The following is a 21,458-nucleotide window of genomic DNA, read 5'->3' on the forward strand; positions in this document are numbered from 1 at the left end:
CTAGAAATAGAAAAAGATGAAAACATAATCCATTTCTAAAATTTAAGACTGATATAACACACTGCCAAGTCTGGTTGATATTCATGTATTACCATGTCATTGTTGTTAGATGCTGTTGAGTGTTGAGTTGACTCTGACTCATGTTGACCTTATGCATATCATCCTCACTTCTAAGGAGCATCCTGGCTATATTTCTTCTAACTCTTGCCATAGTTAATTTTAAAAAATGTTTAAAAATTGGTATCTAGCAGAAGCAGAGAAAATATCAAAGATTGGGAAGGTGGGATCAAATACATTAACCTGTCATTCAGCTGCAACATCGAAAAAGACATAACTGGCACCCAAGTGGACAGAATGGAGCCAAGGTGACCCAGCTTTTGTCTTTCTTCAAGTACAATCAAATAGGGAACTATGAGGCTCCTCTCCGATTTTTAATTTATTCTCCATGCACTTATTTGGGATGATGAGATGAACTCTTCACTGAATGCTGCTATAGGTTCTTTTTCAAAGTTCTGCCCTTCCTCTGAGTCCACCAGATGTGATCTCCTCTCCCTTTTCTTCAGAGTTTCTTCACAGACCCTGTGTAGGCTAATCATCTCTTCTCATTCTCCATCCAGGGCTGAATTGCTTAAGCTCAGTGTTTGTCACTGGACATGCTGTGTAGCATATCCGTGGTCCTACTTTCTGTTCCCTTGTGCCCAGCCCCAGCCCAGTCCCTGATGTCATCTCAGCAAATATAAGAGAACAATATTTTGATGTTAACTGATGTGGGATTTTTTTCTCTCCATTTTCAGGCTGCAGCTCAGCCCTTCAGACTTACTGTCTTGGGAAAGCAAGACAGGAGAACAAGTAAGAAGAACTGTTTCTCAGCACTTGCAATATAAAGTTCTGAAACTCTCAACAGAGGTAGCAGATTAAGAGATATGTTTCCGAGTGTCAAAATCCAGAATTTAAGTATCGAAAAGCAAATTTTATGCTACCAATTACAGATGATTTCAAGGACCAAGACTTGATTCAAAGAGCAAAGTGAAAGTAAGAAAGTTAGACTTGTCGTTTTGGGACAAGTCTCAGGAGAGGGACAGTAAACCCCTAGACTGCAGTGGGGCTCCTTGAACAGAAAAGACTCACCTCATCTCCCAGGTAGGGCTTAAGGCTTTTACATAAGCCCACAGGGAAGTGAGAGAAGAGCTAAAATTTTCTCATATTCCCAAAAGGATGCAGAAAAGGCTAAGAAAGGTGTACAGACCAGGCAGCTCCTTGCAAACAGAAACACGTGTGCCCTGAATGTACAGATACTATGGCGGGACTGAAGACATCTCCAAGGTGGCCTATGGGGGTAGATGCGAAAAACCAAAGTTCCAATGGGATGAGTCAAATCTCCTGCCAGACATAGGGACAGCTGTTAATGACTAGAGACAGACACTTCCCTGAGGCACCATGATGCTGCTTAACCCCTCCCATAACAGAGAAAAGTGGAGAGAAAATAAACTTTCATTTCATGGGGAAGGAGCTGAATTGTGTGAATTTTAGCTGAAATTAGCAAAATCTGACCAAGATTAAGTTTTCTGTCATGAGGCACTTATAATGAAGATTAAGTTGTGTTATAGAAAAAAGAAAGTTATCATTGTCCACACCTGGAGATTCAGGCACCCTCATAAGATTTTAGGCAGACCTCTGTGAGAGAGGGGCATCTTCCTATCATCCCCACACTTGGTTCTCTGATGTACTCACCAGATATAATACATGAAAACTAGAACTTCCAGCATGCAGTGCTTACAAAGTTTTCCATCTCTCCACTTCCATTCCACTGAACAGGCATACCATGTGGTACTTTTTGCACCTCTTTAGTACCTAGTACAAGAAAGCCAATTTGAGACAAGTCTCACAAAAGGGACAGTAAACCCCTAGACTTCAGTGGGGCTCCAAGTTCGGGTTAGGCAGGGCTGCTGCTAGCCCACCGAGCACTTGTCCTCTACAAATTACAGAAAGGATGCCCGCTGTGCCAGGCACTCTTGTGCAGTAAACCACCTGTCCAACTGTACATAGTAGTCCTGGGTTAACGAGTGAGAAGCTCACTCTAATTTCTTCACAAAGAGGGCTAGAGGAAGAGGTGCTCATTTTCTGGTTAGTATCAGCCCTGGCGCTGCAAATAAGGAGCAAACGTGGAGGAGGCACGGTATGTTTTCCTGCCTTCGTGACAGGCACTCTTTATATTATGAGTCAACACGCTAATAAGACATGTGCTAATTACTTTTTGTTTTATTTACTCCAATTAATCCATCTGCAAATGTCTTTTGATTAACGCCAATTCCTGATCAGATTCTGGTCGCCCTTGATAAATGCGGATGTTTTGGCTACAGAAGCCCTGTGTGGAAGGTTTCCATACTCAGCATATCCCTTCCCGCTCTCCGCAGAGCTTCTAGCTCCCGAGTCAGCAGAGGAAATAAGTTACAGCTCTGCTCTTCCCCAGTAGCCCTTTGGGAGTTTTGCATATGCTCTGTACACTGATTCTTAAAACTGTTGTTACTAAATCCTGGAGATTTAGCATGTTTATAGACTAGCCCCAGGTGGCCCTCTCTAAGCAAATTATGTAAATTAGGTAACCCTCAGATTCCTCATAATCAAAGTGGGGCTCAGAATATCCACCGTGTATGATTCTGTGAGGTTTCATGCCCTAGCATATGTGAAAGCACCTTGCACGGCACCTGACGCAGTAAATGTGTGTTTTACTGTTTCCTGAGCTGGTGGCTACCAAGAGGTCATGTGACCAAGAAGAATCAAATTTCCCTGGCAGGTGTTGGGTCTGTATTGTCCAGGCATTTCAGAGACTTGTCTGATTAACTCTGGGAGTTCCTGGAGGTGTCCCACGATTATGATTCAATGCTTTTTATAATTTCCCTCAAGGATTTCTTGCTTAGTCTTTTCTTCCCCCTCCAGGTGCCATCGAGTGGATTCTGATTTATGGTGACCTCACGTGTGTCAGAGTAGAACTGTGTTCCATGTGGTTTTAGATGGCTGGTTTTTCAGAAGTAGATTGCCAAGCCTTTCTTCCAAGATACCACTGGGTAGAATAAATCTCCAACCTTTCAGTTAACAGCCAAGTGTGTTAACTGCACCACCAGGGGCTCTTTACTTAAAGCTGCCACTTTCAAAGTCTCCTGAGGGCTGGCCCCCACCACAGCCCCTACTTCATGTACCAATGGCAGAGATTGTTTGTTGCTTATAGAAATCCACTCTCAACTTCTACTATTGAAGACGACACAGGGCTGCCCAGATATATTACATTTCCTAGCTTCTCTTGCCTTTAGGCGTGGCCGTGTGACTGAGTCCTCTTCAATGTGCAGAAGTCAATGGTTCTACTCCAAGCTGGTCCCATTAAACCACCCATGTGTGATCATGACATTGTCCAGAGTAATCATGGAGTCAGGTATTGATAGAAGAGCCACAGTCAGCCTAAATCTTTGAATGACTGCCCTGGTGCAGGATCTACCCCCACTACCTGACCAGCACCACTGTCACCATCCAAACTAGCCTGGCCAGTTATATAACAAAGAAAGAAGCTTCTGTTTGAGCCATTACATTTTAGGTCTATTTGTTTCAACACTTTAGCCTTCCCCAAGTAATACAGAACTACATGCTGCCAGGCAAAATAAAACAACACTTTCTTAACTTGCATTTATATAATGTGTCTCTGAGAGGCTTTCATATCTACTAAACCAAAAACCAAGCTCACTGCCGTCAAGTCGATTCTGAATCATAGTGACCCTGTAGAACAGAGTAGAACTGCCCCATAGGATTTCCAAGGCTGTAGTCTACAAAAGCAGACTGCCACATCTTCCTCTCACAGAGCTGCTGGTGGGTTGGAATCACCGACCTTTTGGTTAGCAGCCAAGCATTTAACCACTGTGCTACTATGGCTCCTCACATCTATGAGGAGATTAATTCTCTCATTAACCCTGTGGAACAGGCAATATGACATCTATTACTATGTCCACCTGCCAGATGAGGCTCAGAGAAATCCAGTAACTCAGTGAGGCTTTCACAGCTCCTTAGTCATTTCTGGACTCTCTGTCACTGACTCGCCACTTGGACTTTGCGAGCCACCTCTCTTTCTTCATTTACAGATCTGGTCATTCCTGTTTCATACCTAAGACTAGGCAATTCTGTGGAGCTGGTTTATGAAATAACTTTTAAGAGAAAGACAAATGAATGTGATGCCCAGTTCTATAATTTTTGTATGTAGGAGAGATATTATTTGACAATGTTCTCTTAATTTTTTGCTATTCGATCTATTGGGTCCACTGCAAACAGATATGCAAAACTAAAAATAGGCTACTATGCTAGCATTGGTCTTAGATCTCTTAAACTTTAACATCTGAGGTAATGTCACTCTTGGTCTCATTCTTGGTGGGATCCTTTTGACTTCTTTTATCCCTCTGTGTAGGTTATCAGAAAGTCTACCTTTCCAAAATCTTTCATTCATTCTTATGTTCACCAAAATACATGAGTACTTACTATGTAAAAACACTGTACTAGGCAACAGATACCTAATGGCAAACAATGCAGGCACAGTCCCTGCCCTCAAAAAGATTACAGCCTAATTAGGAGAGAAGATAATAAACAAGTAACTATGTAATTTTATATAATTACAAATGGTTATTTGTAATTATAAAAGAGGTCAAACAATGAAGGTGGTGTGAACTGAGCCACCCCTTTTTCACTCTTCTTGCCTCTAGTTTCATCTTCTACAATGTAGCCTAATGAGCAAGACAGAGTTAGGATTATTCACAAACTTCAAAGTTATTATTCCCAAATTTCAGTAATATCCTATTTTTTGCTACTGGACTGCTTAAATAGTTTTGCTTAGCTTCCAGGAAGTTTAGAATTACATGGGGTATTTAGCTATCTGGGAAATGCCTTAACTAAGGTTCCTAACTCCGCTATCTTTCTACTTCATCTAAATAATTTCTGCTTTATTTTTCCAGTTGAAAAGAAGAGACAGCAGGAAGACAAAGATGGAGGGAGAGAAGAAAGGGGGAGGGACAGAGGGATGAAGGAAACAAAGGAAGAAAGAAGACTGATGTAAATGAAGGCCTTGCTCTCTTCTGCCCAACACTATCATCATCTGTTCTTGTATCCTGAGTGGATTACCAGTTGTAAGGGGTCATCGAACCAAGCTGGGAGATACTTCTGTTCAAGATTAAGGACGCTTTAGAACCAGTATTTAGGTGGAGATAACTATGTTGTCATGGATTGAAATTATGTCCCTCTAAAAATGTGTGTATCAGCTTGGTTAGGCCAAGTTGTGATTGTCATTTTATGCTAAGAGGATTAGGGTGGGATTGTAACATCACCCTTACCCAGGTCCCCTCCCTGATCCAATGTAAAGGGAGTTTCCCTGGGGTGTGGCCTGCACCACCTTTTATCTCTCAAGAGATAAAAGGAAAGACAAGCAAGCAGAGAGTTGGGGACCTCGTACCACCAAGAAAGCAGCATCAGGAGCAGAACTCATCCTTTGAACCCTGCGTCCCTGCACCTGAGAAGCTCCTCCATCAGAGGAAGATTGAAGACAAGGGAAAGCCTTCCCCTGGAGCTGACACCCTGAATTTGTACTTGTAACCTACTAGACTGTGAGGGAATAAATTTCTCTCTGTTAAAGCCATCTGCTTGTGGTATTTCTGCTGTAGCAGCACTAGATGTCTTCACCCTGAAAGCCAAAGTAGGGATAGTGACATTGTTACCATAGTTCTGTTTCCACAAAGCCTGTTTCATATCCCCAATTTGGCAGAAAAGTTGGTAGGCTACAAAGGCCTAGGTAGGGTGGGAAATGATTTTAGGAAAAGAAAAGAACATTTATTGAGTGATTATTACATGTTTCTTGTACGCTTTAAATGTTTTCATGAGCTTTCTCTCATTAAGTCCTCACGACTTTAGTCTTCTCAGAGGACCCCCACCATCCCTGGGCCCCAGGGAGGTTTAGAGTCTCAACATCATGCTCCCCCATAAACCACAATACATCTCTCAACCCAAAGGGCAAAGATGAGCCCCTCACATAGCTGGCCTGGCCACTATCAATTCACAGATACAACTAATGAAAAATTTATCAGAAATACGATTGAAATTTTTGGCAGATCATAGGCCCAGAGCCATATGGTAATGTGGATAAAGCCATAGAGCTACACATTTTAATCTGATTTTTCCTGTCAACCCTCTGCTTGTGCAATTTTCCCATTTTTTAAGCCTAGGAGAGGTACCTCTGATGTCCCTGGCTCCATACACTTCACTGAGACAGGCCACCATCCATTTGGAGCCTTGGGGGACTCAGACCCCAGACATTCTAGAGCAGAACATATGTCTTCCCCCAGAGCAGAGTGGCACAGTGACATTTGCCTTTATAAAACTAACATACTGTGATCCGCTACAGCCACTACAGACCTGTCTGCCTGTCTTGGTAGTCACAGTCCTCTGTTCATAAACTAGCTTTTCAGCTATATTTAGGTGTGTAAACCAGAGAGCTTCTAAAGTGAAAGATAACTTCTCAAACAGAGCTAGAAAGCATACTCGGATGCTTCTAGGCTGAGTACTTACAGTATTTAGCTGTTTTGTTGATTAATAAAACAGAATTCTCAGAGATGGGGCCAAGATGACAGAGTAGTCAGACGCTTCCAGTGGTCCCTCTCACAACAAAGACCCGAAAAAACAAGTGAATCAATTATATATGACAACCTAGGAGCCCTGAACATCAAAGGCAAAGTTGAGGAATCAGAATGAGCAGGAGGGGGAAAGAGAGATGGTTCAGAAGTGGCGAGGAGTTCCCAGGCCTGATCCAGCAAGACTCAGCACCCAGTAGGCCGGATCTGCTGGCACGAACATGGTGAGATAAGCAGTGGCATTCAGGATGAGTTTTCCACATCAGAAGAGACTGAGTGGACATTTCACTCATGCCTCCAGAATCAGTGGAAAGTGGCACTCTCACCATAAAATAAGTACTTGTGTCTAATCTACTGCACAGGCCAAAAAACACTCCTAGAAGAAACTCTCTCCCATTTAACTGACCTCTCCCCACTCTGCACCAAGTCTCAAGCTGGCTTCAGTGATAGCTGCTTTCCCTGGGCTGGAAGTAAGTCCTGTCACGTGCTTTCAGCCTCCTCCTAGCCTTGGAGAAGGAACAAATTAACAAACAGGAAAAAAATAATCTGCCAGGTTCCCTCCGCTGAGAACTCAGGGTAGAAACAGCTTCTTTGCCTAGATACAGGCATAAGTGGTTCCCAGACTTTGAATGCCTTTCACCGCTGCATAGACTTATGTGGGCCCATTTAAACAGCGTAGGTCTGCATTAGCACAGTACAACAGGATATATACCTGAAGTCAAGCTTCAACAGTTTCAGCTATACAGCTATATGGTGGAGAGGTAGGTTCGTGATATCTGACACTGCTCTGCATATTAAGCAGGGTCCTCATCTACCCACATCAGGAGCCTGAGGACTGGTGGCTTCACCCACACTACCTAACCACCCTCAACAGGGATCCAAGGATAAATGGTGCCTCCCAGTCCTTACAGCCAACAGCACTGGGTGCCCAAAGTCCAACTGCAAAAGCCACCCACCTAGGCACTCTAGGGAAAAGGGACACATTTTCCTCACAGATACCCAGGGGTGGTTGTCAACTCAAAGGATGGAAAAAAATATATCAAGCAAACAACAATCAAAAAAGAGTAGGAGTGGCAGTATTTATTTCTGACAAAAGAGGCTTTGAAGTAAAATCCACCACAAAGGATAAGGAAGGACACTACATAATGATTAAGGGGTCAATATAACGGAAGGATATAACCATAATAAATATTTATGCACCAAAAGACAGGGCTCCAAAATACAGAAAACAAACTCTAACAGCATTGAAAAGAGAGACAGACAGCTCCACAATTATAATAGGAGACTTCAACACCCCACTTTTGGTGAAGGACAGAACATCTAGGAAGAAGCTCAATAAAGACACAGAAGATCTAAATGCCACAATCACCCAACTTGGCCTCATAGACGTATACAGAACACTCCACCCAACAGCAGCCAAGTGTACTTTCTTTTCCAATGCGTATGGAACATTCTCCAGATTAGATCACATTATTAGGTCAGAAAGCAAGCCTTAACAGAATCCAAAGCACTGAAATATTACAAAGCATCTTTTCTGACCATAAACCCATAAAACTAGAAATCAATAACAGAAAAAATAAGGAGAAAAATTCAAACATATGAATACCGAACAACATCTTGATCAAAAACTACAAGGTTATAGAAGAAATTAAGGATGGAATAAAGATATTCAGAGAATCAAATGAGAATTAAGATACTTCCTACCAGAACCATTGGGACACAGCAAAAGCAGTGCTCGGAGGCCAATTTTTGGCAATAAATGCACACATCCGAAAAGAAGAAAGGGCCAAAATCAAAGAATTATCCCTACAACTCAAGCAAATAGAAAGAGAGCGGCAAAAGAAGCCCTCAGGCACCAGAAGAAAGAAAACAATAAAAATTAGAGCAGAATTAAAGGGAATAGAGAACAGGAAAAACAACTGAAAGAGCTCACAAGACCAAAAGCTGGTTCTCTGAAAAGATCAATAAAATTGATAAACCATTGGCCAAACTGACAAAAGAAAAACAGGAGAGAGAGAAAATAACCCAAATAAGAAACGAGATGGGTGATATCACAACAGACACAACTGAAATTAAAGTAATCATAACAGAATACTATGAAAAACTGTACTCTAACAAATTTGAAAACCTAGAGGAAATGGACAGATTTCTAGAAACACACCACCTACCTAAACTAACACAAAAAGAGAGAGAACAACTAAATAGACCTTTAACAAAAGAAGTGATTGAAAAGGTAATTTAAAAACTCCCAACAACTACAAAAATCCCTGGTCCTGATGGCTTCACTGGAGAATTCTACCAAATTTTCAGAGAAAAGTTAACACCACTACTACTAAAGGTATTTCAGAGCATAGAAAAGGATGGAATACTCCCAAAATCATTCTATGAAGCCAGCACACCTCTGATACCAAAACCAGGTAAAGACACCACGAAAAAAGAAAATTACAGGCCAATATCCCTCATGAACTTAGACACAAAAATCCTCAACAAAATTCTAGCCAATATAATTCAACAACATACCAAAAAAATAATTCACAATGACCAAGTGGGATTCATGCCAGGTATGCAGGGATGGTTTTAACATTAGAAAAACAATCAATGTAATCCATCATGTAAATAAAACAAAAGATAAGAACCACGTGATTTTGTCAATTGATGCAGAAAAGGCATTTAACAAAGTCCAGTGCCCATTCATGATAAAAAACTCTCAGCAAAATAGTAATAGAAGGGAAATTCCTCAACATAATAAAGAGCATTTATACAAAGCCAGCAGCCAACATTGTCCTAAATGGAACAAATCTGAAAGCATTCCCCTTGAGAACAGGAGCCAGATGAGGATGCCCTTTATCACCACTCTGATTCAACATTGTGCTGGAGGTCCTAGCCAGAGCAATTAGGTTAGAAAAAGAAATAAAGGGCATCCAGGTTGGTAAGGAAGAAGTAAAAGTATCTGTATTTGCAGATGATATGATCTTATACACAGAGAACCCTAAAGAATCCACAAGAAAGCTATCGGAACTAACAGAAGAGTTCAGCAAAGTATCAGGAAACAAGATAAACATTAAAAAATCAGTTGGATTCCTCTACACTGACAAAGAGAACTTCAAAGAGGAAATCACCAAATCAATACTATTTACAATAGTCCCCAAGAAGATAAAACACTTAGGAATAAATCTAACCACAAACATGAAAGACCTATACAAAGAAAACTAAAAGACACTACTGCAAGAAACCAAAAGAGACCTACAAAAGTGGAAAAACATACCTTGCTCATGGATAGGAAGACTCAATATTGTGAAAATGTCAGTTCTACCCAAAGCAGTCTATAGATACAGTGCAATCCTGATCCAAATTCCAATGGCATTTTTTTAATGAGATGGAGAGACAAATCACCAACTTCATAAGGAATGGGAAGAGGTCCTGGATAAGTAAAGCATTACTGAAGAAGAAGAACAAAGTGGGAGGCCTCACACTACCTGATTTTAGAATCTATTATACTGCCACAGTAGTCAAAACAGCCTGGTACTGCTACACCAACAGATATGTAGACTGATGGAATAGAATTGAGAATCCAGACATAAATTCATCCACCTATGAGCCACTGATATTTGACAAAGGCCCGAAGTCTGTTAAATGGGGAAAAGACAGTCTCTTTAACAAATGGTGCTGGCATAACTGGATATCCATCTGCAAAAAAATGACACAAGACCCATACCTCACACCATGCACAAAATCTAACTCAAAGTGGATCTATGATCTAAATATAAAATCTAAAACAATAAAGATCATGGAAGAAAAAATAGGAACAATGCTAGGAGCCCTAATACACGGCATAAACAGTATAAAAAACATTACTAACGATGCACAAGCACCAGAAGAGAAACTAGACAGCTGGGAGCTCCTAAAAATCAAACGCCTATGCTCATCCAAAGACTTCACCAAAAGAGTAAAAAGATTACCTACAGACTGGGAAAAAAATACTCGGCTACGACAAATCTGATCAGCGTATGATCTCTAAAATCTACAAAATACTAAAAAACCTCAACAACAAAAAGACAAATAACCTAATTAAAAAATGAACAAAGAATATGAACAGGTACTTTACCAAAAAAGACATTCAGGTGGCTAACAGATACATGAGGAAATACTCACGATCATTAGCCATTAAAAAAAAAGAGCAATGAAAATCAAAACTACAATGAGATACTATCTAACCCCAACAAGGCTGGCATTAATCCGAAAAACACAAAATAATAAATGTTGGAGAGGTTGTAGAGAGACTGGAACACTTATACACCACTGGTGGGAATGTAAAATGGTGCAAACACTTTAGAAATTAATTTGGCACTTCCTTAAAAAACTAGTAGTAGAACTACCATGCAATCCAGTAATCCCACTCCTTAGAATATATCCTAGAGAAATAAGAGCCCTCATCCAAATAAATATATGCACACCCATGTTCATTGCAGCACTATTTATAATAGCGAAAAGATGGAAACAACCAAGGTGCCCAGCAACAGATCAATGGATAAACAAATTATGGTATATTCACACAATGGAATACTGTGCAACGATAAACAACAATGATGAATCCATGAAACATCTCATAACATGAAGGAATCTGGAAAGCATTACGCTGAGTGAAATTAGTCAGTCGCAAAAGGACAAATATCATATGAGACCACTGTTAAAAGAACTCAAGAAAAGGTTTAAACACAGAAGAAAACATTCTTTGATTGTTACGAGGGTGGGGAGGGAGTGAGAGGGTATTCAGTAATTATATAGTAGACAGGAATTATTTTAGGTGAAGGGAAGGCCAACACACAATACAGGAGAAGTCGGCACAACTGGACTAAACCCAAAACTAAGAAGTTTCCTGAATACAGCCAAACACTTTGATGGATGGGGTGGGGGTCTGGGGACCATGGTTTCAGGGGACATCCAGGTCAACTGGTATAACAAAATGTATTAAGAAAACGTTCTGCATCCCACCTTGGTTAGTGGCTTCTGGGACCTTAAAAGCTAGAGAGCAGACATCTAGGATGCATCAATTGGTCTCAACCTACCCGGAGCAAAGGAGAATGAAGAACACCAAAGTCACAAGGAAAATATGAGCCCAACAGACAGAAAGGACCACATAACCCAGAGATTCCATCAGCCTGAGACCAGAAGAACTAGATGGTGCCTGGCTACCACCAATGACTGCCCTGACAGGGAACACAACAGAGAAATCCTGATGAAGCAGGAAAAAACTGGGGTGCAGGTCTCAAACTCTAGTAAAAAATACCAGACTTAATGGTCTGACTGAGACTGGAGAGACCACAGAGGCCATGGCCCACGTACTCTCTGTTAGCCCAAAACTAAAACCATTCTCGAAGCCAACCCTTCAGACAAAGATTAGGCTGGATTATAAGGCATAAATTGATACTGGTGAGGAGTGTGCTTCTTAGCTCAAGTAGACACATGAGACTATGTGGGCAGCTCCCGTCTGGAGGCAAGATAATAAGGCAGATGGGGACAGGAGCTGGTTGAATGGACACAAGAAATACAGGGTGGAGAGGAATATGTTGTCACATTGTAGGGAGAGCAACTAGGGTCACATAACAATGTGTGTATAAGTTTTTGTATGAGAAACTGCCTTGAAAAGTTTCACTTAAAGCACAATAAAAAGAAAAAAAAATACAGAACTCTCTTCTTCAAATAATGATGGAAACATCATACTGAAGCGCCACAACTTTGTATACACAGTTATTGGGGAAAAACATTACTTTCTTCTTGGAAGAGACGTGTCCAGGTATACAGCTAGGGAAAGTATAGGTCAGCAGCAGTTACATGATCACCTCCACCACCACCATCTCCATTACTACCACCACCTAAAGGAGTTGTCATCCTCTCACCATGGTTTGACTTAGACCTTTTTAGGGTATCCTGGGTGACGTAGTCAGTCAAGCGCTTGACTACTAGCCAAAAAGTTACCAGTTCAAACCCCTGAAGAGGCATCTCAGAAGATAGGCCTGGAGATCTGTTTCCAAAAGGCCACAGCCTTGAAAACCCTATAGAGCAGTTCTTCTCTGCACACATGGGATCACCATGAGTCAGAATCAATTCAACAGCAGCTAACAACAATAGGTGTTCCTGTAAGAAACGGTCCATGATGGTATTTATGACTGTGCTGTAATTCCCTTCTTTTATTTATTCATTTATTTTTTACTTTCTACAGTGTTTTTATTACTATGTATAGCATTAGGCAAAAATGATTTAATGTCAATTTTTATTTAAGGAATTTTTATGTTGTCATTCGTTCTACTTTTCATCAAGGTCACCTTAGGTCCTGTCTAAGGCTGAAATCAAGATTTATCTTTATAATAGCCTTTTTTAGAAAAGCCTGTGTTCTTGTTCATGTTCTGTGTCCACGCTCACGTCCACAGCTGTTTGGTCCATCAGCTGTGTCACAATTCTCTTTTAGCTTGACTTCTGTATCACCACTGGAATATGGATTGATGATATACTCAAAAATTTATCACCTAAAATTTTTGGGATCTAATCTCTTCAAATTATTCACAGTAGAGCCATTTTAGGATCAGAATATGTAACTCCCTTTTACTTGCCTTTACCCCTCATTAGGAAATCCTGGTGGCATAGTGGTTAAGTGCTATGACTGCTAATCAAAAGGCTGGCAGTTCAAATCCACCAGGTGCTTCTTGGAAACTCTATGGGGCAGTTCTACTCTGTCCTGTAGGGTTGCTATGAGTCAGAATTGACTCAACGGCAATGGGTTTGTTTTTTGTTTTTGCTTTTTTTTACCCCTCACTAAGATGGAAGGTCAGTGTTATGGATTGACTTGTGTCCCCCAAAAATGTGTCTGCCAAAAACTTGGGTAGGCTATGATTCTCTGTATTGTGTGGTTGCCCACCATTTTGTGATCTGATGGGAGTATACTATGCGTTGTAAATCCTAATATCTGCCTGTGATTAATGAGGCAAGATTAGGTTATGTTAAAGAGGATTAGGGTAGGATGCAATACACTTACTCAGGTCACAGCCCTGATCAAATGTAAGGGGAGTTTCCCTGGGGTATGGCCTGTATCACCTTTTATCTTACAAGAGATAAAAGCAGAGAGAAGGGAGCAAAGAGGGACCTCATGTCACAAAAAAAGAAGAGACGGGAGCAGAGCGCATCCTTTGGACATGGGGTCCCTGAGCTGAGAATCTCCTAGACCTGGGGAAGATTGAGGACAAGGGCCTTCTCTCAGAACTGACACAGAGAGAAAGCCTTCCCCTAGAGCTGGTGCCCTGAATTCAGACATCTACCCTCCTAAACTATGAGAGAATAAATTCCTGTGTGTTAAAGCCATCCACTTATGGTATTTCTGTTATAGTAGCACTAGATAACTAAGACAGTCAGTGATGACAGAAACACATTTATACTGCTCATCGCTGTCTTCCCAACACTTCACACACAACCTAACATATCATAGGCACTCAATAACTGGTTGTCGAATGGACTAATGAATTCCTTCTTCTTTTGGCCACGTCAGGTTTTTTCTCTCTCTTTGCTCACACTTTCTCCAGCCTTGGTTTCCACTCCTGGCCTCAGGTTTACTGTCCCAAATGGTTACCACAAGCCTATTGGCCTATTTTTGGTTACTCAAACATGGATGTTTTCAAATCCCATATTTGCTTTCAGGCATATGTTAGTTGCAAAAGGAATACCCCTCTCATATACATACAGTTCAGGAGTGAGTTTGTCAGCGAAGTCCGTGGTAGAAGGAAGATTCTACTTTCTGAGAGGCCATAGACAGATAGCCACATTTATAATCAGCTAAAATCTTAAACCAAACCCTTGTTAATCCAAAAGGGCTTTTCCTCTTCCCAAATCATACTGCTAAACTCTTATTCCATCTGACTTTTTCTAAGTTTTTTTTATTATTATTATTATTATAAAAATAGCTACTGCTCACCGCTAAAATGAAAAAAAAAAAAAACTTACAAAAAGTAAAAATAAAAATCCCCATGGTGTCAATGTTGACAGTCACTGTTGGTATATTTCCAATCTGACTTTTTAACCTAGCTGTTCTTTCACAGCAGAATTATATAATTTAATGCCTGCCCCTTAAATGTTGGTTTTCCCCAGAATTCTGTTTTTTCTCTCACCTCCTCTTCTCGCTTTACATATCCTCCCTGGGTTATTATACTTACTTCCAAGGCTTCAGGTACCCTATGTGTTATTTGTGTGCCATCAGAGGTTAGAATTTCCACTCTCCTCTCATCCTCTTCAAGGCCAAGTCCAGTGGAGTATGCACACACAAAGATCATCAGCCAAATAAAGCAGGCTGCTTATTAATGGCATTAGCAGAGCAGAGCTCTGGTAAAATCTAGGTCGGAAAGTGCAGCTTAATCTCAAGGTCACGGTAGGATCTCCTGCTTCCCAGCCTTGGGTCCCGAGATTCTGCCATGCCTGAAGTAATGGGGCAGTAATGGCAGCGCTACACGGGCCACCCCAAATCCAGTTACACAACCACCCACATGGATGAGAGTTAGAGACCTGTCTTGCCCGCCCAAGCACAGAGGAACAAAGAGATTGCCAACAGAAACATCAAGCTGACCTCTAAAGCTTTGCTTTCAGCTGAACTAGCTCTGTATTTTCCAGCTGGCTAGGCCTGTCTGACCCACAGAAAAAACAACAGAGAAAGAAAATAACTGCACTTCACACAGAGGTAAAAGCCTGGACATTCTTACCTGCCAGCTGCATGGATCCAAAAAGTGGAAGAAAGATGAGGACATTCTCTTAATAATACCTCTAATACAGTGACCCCTCCTACAGTAAAATGCTGCCCATTGATTTCAGGTTCTGAGCTATTAATTAACCTTTTTCTCTCTCTTCATCTCAAGGAATGAATGAGAGGAGAATGAGAAGAAATACAGCACCCTCTCTGGTACTCCTCCAATTAGCGCAATTATCTATGGGCTAAAGCAGCAAGTAAGGAGAACATAACCAATTGCCATTGAGTTGATTCCAACTCATGGCGACCCACGTGTGTCAGAGCAGAACTGTGCTCCCATAGGATTTTCAACAGCTGATTTTTTGGCAGTCGATTACCAGGCCTTTCTTCCAAGGCACCTCTAGGCAGACTTGAACCTCCAACATTTCAGTTAGTAGCTGAGTGTGTTAATAATTTGTACCACCCAGGGGCCCCAAGGAGAATATAATTCTCTAAAATGTTCCTAATGTGTAGTTGATAAGTATTCATGGACTAAATAAATAAATGGATTCTGAATCTCGAATCTGTATCGTCAGTCCAGATCCCTCTCCTGGACTCCAGAACTGTGTATGTCCATTTCTCCCAGGCCTCCTTCCTCTCTGTTTCCGCTTTGAATAAATGGAACCATTGTCTTTGCAGGTCTACTAGTCATAATCTCCTTTCAACTCTATATAATTCTCTCCCAAATTAGTATGGACCACCTCAAAAGGAATTACCCAGGATTCAGTCAGTCCCCCACCTACATCACCCCCCAACACACATATTTCAAAGGAGGAACAGGAGGGGAAAAAAAGTGGTTTATTATTCCCTGAAATTCTAAGAAGTTTACCTAGCCTTTTGATCCTGGAAGAAACAAAAGTTGAACCTACTTCTTACATGTCACCTTCACTTTATTCCCTTACAGGATCATCAGTCTGTAAACGTCTTAGTATCTTAATATTCTCTCTTAGTATTAGTATGAATTAGCTCTTAGATCATGTCTTGGTTATCTAGTGCTGCTCTAACAGAGATACCACAAGTGGATGGCTTTACCAAGACAAATTTATTTTCTCACAGTCTAGTAAGTTAAACGTAAGTTACAAGTCCAAATTCAGGGCATTGGCTCCAGGGGAAGGCTTTCTCTCTCTGTTGGCCTTCTCATCCATGTCTCCCCAGATGAGGAGCTTCTTCACTCAGGGACCCCAGGTCTACAGGACGTGCTCTGCTCCCGGTGTTTGTTTCTTGGTGGCATGAGGTCCCCAGTTCTCTGCTTCCTTCCCTTTCCTTTGATCTCTTGAGAGATAAAAAGTGGTACAGGCCACATCCCAGGGAAACTACCTTTACCTTGGATCAGGGAGGTGACCTGAGTAAAAGTGGTGTTACAATCCCACCCTAATCCTCTCAACATAAAATTACAATCACAAAATGGAGGACAACCACACAATACTGGGAATTATGGCCTAACCAAGTTGATAAACGCATTTTCGAAGGGACATAATTCAATCCATGACAGATCATTATCCAAAATATATAAAATTACCTTTAACTATTTTTTTAATCACAACCCCAGTACCCAAACACACACAAAAATTAAAACCCTCCTTGGATATTATTTCTTACATACACTACATTTCTTAAGCAAATTAAAAGGAATTTTTTTTCTGAAACCCTTTCTAATATTGCGTTGGTTAAAACTATCTCCCATGGCCTTTTTATTCAAAGTCATTTTTTTTCTTGGCTTTAAAAATTCCCAGGTGTGTATATTAGAATTCATCCTCAACTACTGAATTGTCAATCAAGAAAGCACTGGTTTTTTTTGTTTTCTGTGATATGAAATTTTCAAAGGAATGTTAATCATTTTCTTCCCGTGTAATTTAAAAATATCTCATTTCCTTGACAAATTCTTTTAAAGTAGCCAAAACTCAAAGTATCAGCATGAAAGAACCGTGTCAATACCAACATTTTTATCATGCTTTATTTAAAAAATAAAAAATTTTTTTAAATTTTTTTATACATATTTTTTAATTGGCCAACAAGTTCCTATCATAGCAAGAGCCTGCCTAGCTTGTTTACAGAAATTCTTGAAGTTCACTGCTTTGTCTTTGCTAGAAATGGCTCACACATGTGCAATATGACAAAACCTTCAAAGGAAACAATTACATGTGGTATCAAACAGGGCTTGCATTGAAAGAAAATAGGCATGGAACCAAGGCTTGAATGTAAAATTAATTAACACATGGAATATATAGAGAGGGTAGAAATAAAACCTGGCCACTAGTAAATTGCTGTTGTAGAAGACCTCATATCATTCATTCATTTCTTCCTGATTTTTAGAAAGAGTACAATCTTCTGCCCAGAAAGAACCTTGAAATCTTCATCTACTGGCTAAATAAAATGGCCATCCATCACCTCATGGTGATACTGCCCTGTATTTTATATTAACTAGAATATTTGAATAACCAAAGTGTTCCATGAATCTATATTATGGAAATAAATAAATTTTGCTCCATAAACTAGGAAACCCTAGTGGTGTAGTGGTTAAATGCGACAGCAGCTAACCAAAAAGTCAGCAGTTCAAATCTACCAGGCGCTTCTTGGAAACTCTATGGGCTGTTCTACTTTGTCCTATAGGGTCACTATGGGTACAAATCAACTCGATGGCAATGGGTTTGGTTTTTTCTTTTTTGGTTCTGTAAACTAGTTCTTGGCATTCTTAGCGCTATTTTCTACTTTCAGGATTGGGTTTTTTTTTTTCCCCCTGTGGAAAATATTTGTAATAGCTTCCCCCTAATTTATGAATTCATTCAAATTAAATGTCAGTAGGAGGAATCAAAGGAGCCCTAGTGGCACAATGGTTAAGCGCTCAGCTGCTAACCAAAAGATCAGGAGTTCAGACCCACCAGCCGCTCCGTAGAAGAAAGATGTGGCAGTCTGCTTCTGTAAAGATTATAGCCTTGGAAACCCTTTGGGGCAGTTCCACTCTGCCCTAAAGGGTAGCTATGAGTTAGAATTAACTGGAGGGTAATGGGTTTGGTTTTGGCTTTTTTAGGAAGGATCACCTCCTGGAATTGAAAATATTTGGGAAATTCCTATTCTATGGAGTCAGCAGACCTGACCGTCAGCTGTGCACCTGCCACTTCCTAACTAGGTGACCTTGGGTAAATCGTGTTCTCTGACCTGCAGCATCCTCATTGGTAAAGTGAGGGTAATGATGATACCTACCTCGTAAGACTGTGGTGGAAACTTACAAAATCATACATGTAATGAGCCATACACAGCTTTTGATACATATAGACACCCAGTAAATGTTATTCCTGAAAAAAAGAAAATGAGTTAATAATTTTAGATCTTTAATGATCTCCGTAGGAGGCAAAAACCAAAAAACCATAAATGAAGGTATTGATGTATTTAACTAAATAAAACAAAGTTTTTTTTTTTTTTTTTTTAAATAACAGAAACATCGTAATACAGGGTAAAAAACAAATAACACCTGGAGAAAAATATTTGCAACAGATGTGCCGGGAAAAGGGTAAATATCTATCATGCACCAAGTTCTTATAAATCAGCACACAACAAAGAAAAATGGGTACAGGATATGAATAGACAATTCAAAATGAAACAGGGCCAATAAATCTATGAACAGATGTTCAGCCTCCCTAGTAATCAAAGAAATGCAAATAAAACAACAGACTGGTCATGATTAAAAAGATGGACAAAACCCGGGATTTGTAAATGTGGAAGCAATGGGGTACACTTCCAGTAAGTATATTTAGTGACAGAAGATTTTTGAAGGGCCCTTAAGTGGTATGCAGCAAAATTAAAAAATGTGTTGCCTTTTTTTGTTATAGTTGTCTTTCTGGAATTTTCCAGATAGGCATTATTTTCCTAATCAGACCAAAAAAAGAGCTACTTTCGTTTTGGAGAACTAAAATAGCTTCTCTCCCTTTGTCTCCGGGTTGCCATGAAAATGAAGTTACATTCTCTTCCAACTAAAATTATCAGATAGCCTTATAGGGAGTGGTTGTAACAGTAACGATTACTAACAGCCTTGTGGCACCTCATGGATTACAAAGTATGCTAATTCTCACAACCGCTGGACATAAATGTAAGTTAAATTATTATTGTCACTTTGTGAATTACTATAAGCCTCAAGACTTTTTAATTTATTGATTTTAATCCTTAAGTGGCCTCAGGCACTGCCCAAGAGACTTTTGGAAAGGGGCCAAAATTTAGGGACTTTTGAAACCCTGGTAGCGGTTAAGAGCTACAGCTGCTAACCAAAAGGTCAGAGTTCGAATCCACCAGGCGCTCCTTGGAAACCCTATGGGGCAGTTCTTCTCTGTCCTGTAAGGTCGTTATGAGTCGGAATCCACTCCATGGCAAAGGATTTGGCTTTGGTTTGGAGACATCTTTTCTATTTGGCATTCCCTGGGAGGCGCTCAGGAAACCCTGGTGGCATAGCGGTTAAATGCTACAGCTGCTAACCAAAGGGTCAGGAGTTCAAATCCATGAGGCGCTCCTTGTAAACTCTATGGGACAGTTCTACTCTGTCCTATAGGGTCACTATGAGTTGGAATCAACTCCACGGCACTGGGTTTTTTTGGTTTTGGGGGCGCTCAGCTGTTGGTAAATTAGTCCAGGCATTGCATTTCCAGGCTCCATTGCCTGTTGCTTGTTGCTGTATATTACATAAAAGGGCCTGCTCTCCATCTGTTAAAAAGTAAAGAGAACCATTCCAAGTTTGTCATATTTGCCTTTTTTTCTTCAAGCTCCTTATCTGTCTATAAGGTATTAAAATTGCCCCATTCGCCTCTCATAAGGCCTGAAATTTACACCTCATCTATGCCCATATCAGAAATTGTGCTGTTCAGAACTATGATTGGGCAAACTGCCCTTTAGTAATCCCAGCCCTTAAGTTCATGAACTCTTTCCCTACCCTACCTTCTCACTCCACCCGCCTCTGCCCAACTACCACATCTGTCAGGACACCTTCTCATATTAGGTACCCATCATGCTTTTCTTCCTTCCTGCTCAAAACATTTTTTCAAGAAGAGATCTGAGAAATAAACACACGCCTCTGAAACTCATTCATATTGTAATACAAATGATACTAACAGCTAGGGAGTTTCATAACCATGGGATCAAAAGTTTAAGCTAAAATAATGAGATTATTATGAATGGAATTTCAGGAGATTCAAATATTGACAACATATTTTGAGGTACATTAGTGGTGGTGCCACATAACATATGTCCGGAGGACCTAGAACCAGGCCTTAACCAAATCACTCAGATACCAAAACCAAGCCAAGCCCACTGCCATTGAGTTGATTCTGACTGACAGCAATTCCCTAGGACAGAGTACAACTGCCCCATAGGGTTTCCAAGGCTCTAAATCTTTTTTTTTTTTTTTTAATTTGTGCTTTAAGTGAAAGTTTACAGTTCAGGTCAGTTTCTCATACAAAAACTTACTATACACACATTGTTATGTGACTGTAGTTGCTCTCCCTACAATGAGACAGCACGCTCCTCTCCACTCTGTATTTCCTGTGTCCACTCAACCAGCTCCTGCCCCTCTCTGCCTTCTTGCCTTGCCTCCAGATGGGCACTACCCACATCAAGACTGTAAATCTCTACAGAAGCAAACTGCCACATCTTTCTCCCACCGAGCTGCTGGTGAGTTTGAATCCCTGAACTTTTTTTTTTTTTTTTGGTTAGCAGGCCAGCATTTTAACCACTGCACTATAAGATCAGTTTATTGGTGGGTCCTGAAAGTTAAGAAATTTTTATGAAATACATTCTAACCTTCTCACCAGGAATTATTAGACTGTTAATAGCCGCTATGAGCATAAAGTTGACTTATGATATTCTAGAAGGTCTTAAGGAACTTAGAAAAATTTTTAAAGGCTTAGGAGGGAATATACCAAAGAACAGAATAAGCACTTTTTAAGCCAAAAGAAATCACAGCCACCACTACAAAGAGCTCTATTAATGAAATCTTCCATTTTTTAATTCAACAACCAAACTCGCTGCCACAGTCGATTCTGACTCACAATAACCCTCTAGGACAG

This window comes from Elephas maximus, chromosome 9 (genome assembly GCF_024166365.1).
Source record: "Elephas maximus indicus isolate mEleMax1 chromosome 9, mEleMax1 primary haplotype, whole genome shotgun sequence".
Classification (NCBI taxonomy): Eukaryota; Metazoa; Chordata; class Mammalia; order Proboscidea; family Elephantidae; genus Elephas; species Elephas maximus.